Raw genomic sequence first — 6,018 nt, forward strand, 5'->3', positions numbered from 1 at the left:
GTTCTTGAGTAACAGTGGCTGAATGACATCAGATGCTACCAGTTTTAAGGTGCATACTTCAAAACAGGCCACAATATTTCTATAAAGCCAGGAGTTTGTCAGCTGAAGGTAACAGAGAAAGGGGAACAGGAACAGGAACAGCAGGTGCAAGCCTGGCATGCAGAGAAACAGTTGTTCCTTACTTTTTGAAAAAGCTGGCACAAACACATTTTAAGAGCAGCACTACTGTTTCAAATGCAGCATTGCAGCAGCTCTCAGTGGGTGCTCAGCTCTCGATTTTACAAGCATTCAAATACATCTTAGCCTTCATGAGCATTGATCTAAACATGCTCAGTTTTTACACCTAAAATACAAGTCAGACAATAGATTTTCTATGTCTTTAAATTTAGTTTGAGTCAAGGCCCTGTACCTCAAAAATCACAGATCTCTATCACAGAATTTTAACCAATCTTTGGAGCACTTCTATAAATAAGCTCAATGGCTTTGTTGCTACTAAGGAACTCAAAGCAGTGACTGCAGATGGCTTTATCCCAACAATTAGAAACTGAGATGGGAAAGTATTTTACAACCCACAACACTTCTTGCTTGCTTTCATTTAGAAGCATTATAATCACAGACTTCATAGAGCAACACTCACCAGCCCTGATGTTGTGAGCTCTTCAGTCTCTCTGAAGGCTTTGAAAGCCATTCATCATGGGCTGCTTTAAAGAAACACACCTTTCTTCTCTTAAAAAAAAAAGAATGCCTTTGAAAAAGTTTATGACTAGATGTTTACCAATTACATTTGCACAGAAAAGACACTTATTACTGAATAGAAGATCATGAAGACATTTGTCAGCTTTTTTCACCTTGGAGAATGATGAAAAAACTTCATGACTTTCAAGCTTGAAAAGGTTGTTTCTGTAAAAGGAAAGGGGAGAGGAGAAGAAAAAGTCATTACTAAAATAGTTGGGTTGCCACACACAATCCAGCAGTCAGGTGGAAACCTCTCAGATCTGTGATGTTCAGACAAGTTACAACGAGGAGAGAACATGGGCAATGGAGGACTTTTTTTTATCACTTCAGCTAGGAGTGCCAGCATTAAACATCTTCTCATAAAACACCAACTCAGCTTCTCCAATGGTTAGTTAAAACCAAGGGTGTTTCTGGGAAGTAGGCTTGAGGAAATACATTATCCTGGCACCTGGAGCAGTAGCAAAAGATGACTGGATCAGTCTTTTCAGCTTTTCTGTTGACAGGCAAGTACTCTTGGCTTCAGGAATTAATGCACTGCATGAACAAAGTTACCGCAGACCCGTGCCCACTTCCTGTGGTTGCCCCAGACCCAGACCACAACCATTCCCGTTGCATGGAGAGCCTTTGGAAGAATGAAAAGGTTTTCCATTGGTGATGAACCAGTCATCTTCTTACAGATTTGCTTGGCTGTGATAACCATGAACCTCCTCCTCATCCCAGATATTACTGGAGGATTCATCTGTCAGTGCACTAATACGATCAGTGTTAATTAGAAGTTTATTAAGGCACATTTTAACTTGCTACATCCCTATCCATGGAAAAAGTAACATCTATTACCTTTTACATATCATGAAGGATATTCTGCTTCTACCACTAGGCCCTATACCATACCACCATTGCTTTTAAAGTAATGTCAGACCAGAGCAGATACACCTTGTTTTGTTGTCTCAAAGTATCTATCCCTAGGCTTCAACTTTGTCCCAGAAAGCTGGGGACAACACTGTGATGGTTTTAAAAAAAACATCAGATGAGACTTGCTCTTACTAGGCACTTGAGATGTATAGAGCAATATAGGAGGAATATTTCACAAATTTGTTGAAGAGCTCCAGCTTGTCTGTACAGACACTAGAGTGCAGAAAACCCCTCTGGAGAGGATGTTCCTTCCTTGCTCCCCTGTTACAGAAGCCACCTTCAAACCCCATGATAACCCACAGATCACCACTTTGCATTGTGACCACCATGAATGGTGGAAAGTGTTCTCTACCAGAAGACCTTTGGTTCAGAAGCTGATGTTGGGTTTGAGGAATTATCCTGATGTCTGTGATCCTTCAATGGCAATAGGAACAGCCAGGAAACTTAAGTAACTTAGCATGACACAGCAGTGACATTTTTACCATGTTGTCCAGACACTTACCAAAGGCAGTCATCTCAGAGGGTTAGATCCATGACCCTTGGGGGGGGGGGGGGCAGAGCCCCTGTGACAACCCAGTGGAAAGGGTGCAGCTGCTGGGGAACCTCTTTCTTCGAAAGAAATCACTTTTTAGATGCAAAAGCTCAACTGCAGAATGGGCACCTGTCCTTTCCCAAGCCTAGGAGGCACCTCAGATGAGAGGTTTTGTGTGCACTGCTCAGCCAGGGCTGTGCCTCCCTGAGACCACGTAGGGGTGTGGGCTTCTGACACCCTCGCTAGCAGCCTGGGCAGCTCTCAAGAGAGCTTGTTTTTGGGACAACCACCCACGCCGTCAGCATTAATTACAGTAAATCCCCCTCCCCTTGCACATGCAGTTTTCATTGCTGTTGGTGGAAGACAACCCCTGCTAATCCCCTGCTGCTGTGCAAACAGCATTGCAGGGGGACATTTACCTGCAGCTGGGCCAGGTAAACAAGCACAAGCTCAGGCTTCTCCTTACCACGGGAACATGCTGGCCCTGGGAGACACCCTGCCTGCCTTTGCCCTCTTTCCTGGGGGGAATTCACCAGCCACAATCCCCTGCTTGAAGTGGGGAACACAGGAGCAGGAATACACCCCACCAAGGCTTTACCAGCCACTCTTATCAGGCCAAATTTATAGCAATAAGCCAGAGCAGACACGTACTTTTGAATTCCACATGAAGAGGGTAAGATGCTCACAGCTCTTTATCAAGAGGTGGGGAAGCAAATGAGATGCTCTTGGACATGATCCACCACAGATTTCTTCCTTGTGGCCCACAGTCAGAAACCTCAGTGAAAGAATGAAAATACCCACTGCAGGGGTGAAAATACCTGCTACCATGACACACCTGGAATATGCCAGCTGGCAGCATTTGATCAAGGAAAATTTTTGCCTCCTAAGGCCATACTTCTCCCCTACACACAAACACACACACACACACACACACACCAAGCAAAATATGCTTCCATAGAAGCATATTGTTTCCAGGCAGGATGTTTGGAGGGCTGTGGATAGGATCAGGGAGGAGCTGTGGGCACGTGGCCAGGCTTTCATGGTGGGCTTTCCCTCTGAATCATGGCAAAGGGTCACCTCCGAAGAGGCTTTCAAAGTGCAAGGCAGATGGATGGAGGTTTCAAGTTGTGAAAGTCCAACATAAAGTTTCAGACATTCCTGGACCGTTTCAAAACATGTTTCAACGAGCCCAGTCACATGGGGCTTTTTTGCAAGGCCTTTTATGATTATATCTCTCAGTAGAAGACTCACAACTGCTTGAAAGAAAGAAAGAAAGAAAAACAAGCACGAAGACGCAACTTAACTCTGAATATCTGAAGAGAGTAACTAGGGAAGCCAACTTTGGAAAACACACTGCAGTGCTTATTTGAAGATTAAAACCATCGCTGCAAACCACTCAGGTCTGATTTAGATTATAAAGGGTATTTGGTTATAGAATCGCAATGGATGTTTTAAAGTCTTCCAACAAGTCCCTTTCAGCAACACTGTGGAGAACAGAAACAAAGCCCTGGGTTCAACCCCTGCTCCCACCAGCCCCTTCTGCATGTGAGGAGGTTTTACCAACCAGGGGGCTGAATTCAGGCCAGAGCAGGGCAACACATAAGGAACCAGCACTGCTCTGAAAGGCTCAGAGCGACCCTCTGCCAAGGAGGTAGGAGAGCTGCAGTGACCTGCTTAACCTGATGTATATTCTCCAAAGGCCAGACTTTTCCCACCTCCCAAAGAGCACCCAGCATGTTTGAAGCAGAGGGATATTGTTCAGGGAAATATCAGGTCCCTTCCTTAAAACATCCAGCTCTGCTCCCATAGTCTTCCCACTCCCATGCTCTGCCAGCTCGGGAAGGACTTATTCAGTACCCTCTTGCTCACAGGCAGAATCCATTAAGTACATCTACATCAACCATGTGGCTGTTCTTCCTGGGGAACAAGACTGCCTTCCCCAGAATTAATAAAGCAGCATTTGTAAAGCAAGACTTTGGAGGGCAACCACACAACACTGGCTGGCACAAAGGACAATGTTTACTCAATGTTCCACACATTTGGTGTAAATTCACTTTAACTGCGGATGCTGGGAGGCTCAGAAATTGCAGAAAACCATTTTTCCACAATAGCATTTTCCTACAATAGCATTTCCCTATTAATTTTCAAAGCCCTAAGAGGGTGAAATTTACTCTTTCAGGGACAACCTCCAAGCAATGCAATCCCACACCTTTCATACAGGTCCTTTAACCAGCACTAGATGTTCATGTCCTTCGTGATGTAAAGGGTGACAACCTGTCCTCCAGGGCCTAAGAGCTTGTGACCTTCTGCCCCCACCCAAACTATCATCCAGATTAAGGGTTTGTTTGCCCTTCAAACACTTACCAGTTCTTCAGCACAGGCAAGGACCTTGTAATACCTCTGGTCTGTCATGTTCCCTTACACAAGCAGTGATGCAGCTTGGTGAAATCACTCATTTGCCAACACACCAGCAATGACCTTCAGAGATGTGTAAATGGCAGCCAGCCTTGCAGGGCCTTGGCACCTTGAGCCAAGTGTAATTTCTAGGATAAACATACAACTTGTTAGTCAATACTGACTTCAGGTCCTGCTTTTTCCAGAGTCAAGAAGGGATTACAGACAGGGTGTTTGGACAACACTCCGAAGATACATTAATCATTTGCCAGTCTGATAGCAAGCTTTGAGCTGCCACCAGCCAAGACAAAGAGAAGGGTCCCGGGTGTTCCCTGGTTGACCAGTCCTTGAACTGACTGCAGAAGTGCAGCATCCTCACCACTCCACAAAAAAAACAGGAAGCAGGACATGGGCTTGGCTATGGGTTACCTTTCCCTCCATCCTAAAAGGACCTTGTCTGCTTCTAAACATCCTTGTCAAAACTCTCCACTGCTAACTGGTGAGAGAGGAGACTGAAGCCAGCTGCTTAAAAAATATGCTCTCAGACCTCTTCTGATGTGTCACCATAGAGCAGAAAGAGAAGAGACACTCAAGACATGCTATCTCTAGACTGACTAATATGGCCCAATATAAGAAAGGTATAGAGAAGGCACGGAAAAGAGTATATACATATAATTAGTCAACAGAGAGAGTCAAGACTATTCTCAGTCTGGTTATTATAGGCAAGGTCACTCCGTTCCTTGGCATTTTGTGTTATTTGAAATAAGGCTGCTGCATAATTTGAGAGGTTTTTTTATTACATATATAGCTGAACCACCTCTCTGAAATAGTTCTGCTGAAGTTAGTATCAAGTAATTCTTGTTTCCCACTGTCCCATTTTCCAACACACCACATTTCTGCACTGCAACTGGTAATTGCACAGCAGGATCAGAAACATTTTGGCAATAGATCACAAAAACTCTTCAGGATGTAGGAGGAAACATGGGATTACACAAGAAAAAGGAACACATTAGCCAGTTAACATGATCAGAAAATTAAAATTCAAAAAGTCATTTACAGGTTTCAGTTAGTGTGTTAAGTGTGTACAATTCAAGAAGTGTATGACTATTGTTTCATATTGCTGGAAAACTCTACCATGGCACTGCTTTCTCTTCTTCATGTATTTCTTTTTCCTTCCATATATTTCTTTTTCTTTAAACTATGGAATAACATGAACATGCAACACTACACATGAAGTTAAAATTAGTCTGGTCTGTAACACACACTGGTCTGCAACCAGTGGGCCCCAAAAGCCAAGAGTTTCAGCAGTCCCTTCGGAAGTCTCACCTCCTCTTGGTTTTACACAGCACTTGTCAAATTTCACCTGTTTCTCCCCCTTCCCCCTCATGTATAGCCACATTTTAAAAGTTTAGACTTCTGCAAGGGCTCTGCTTGCAGCAATATTA

At 44.0% G+C, this 6,018-nt stretch overlaps 1 protein-coding gene across 1 annotated transcript in view; it reads right to left on the reverse strand.

Annotated features, from left to right (window-relative positions):
- GPR156 (G protein-coupled receptor 156) overlaps positions 1-4,986 on the reverse strand; it is a 38,176-nt gene extending 33,190 nt beyond the window's left edge. The window contains exon 1 of the mRNA XM_071760500.1: positions 4,544-4,986. The gene's annotated coding sequence lies outside the window, so the exon portion shown is untranslated. The remainder of the gene's footprint in view (positions 1-4,543) is intronic.
- Positions 4,987-6,018: the final 1,032 nt, after the last annotated feature.

The sequence above is a fragment of the Heliangelus exortis genome, chromosome 1 (assembly GCF_036169615.1).
Source record: "Heliangelus exortis chromosome 1, bHelExo1.hap1, whole genome shotgun sequence".
Taxonomy (NCBI): domain Eukaryota; kingdom Metazoa; phylum Chordata; class Aves; order Apodiformes; family Trochilidae; genus Heliangelus; species Heliangelus exortis.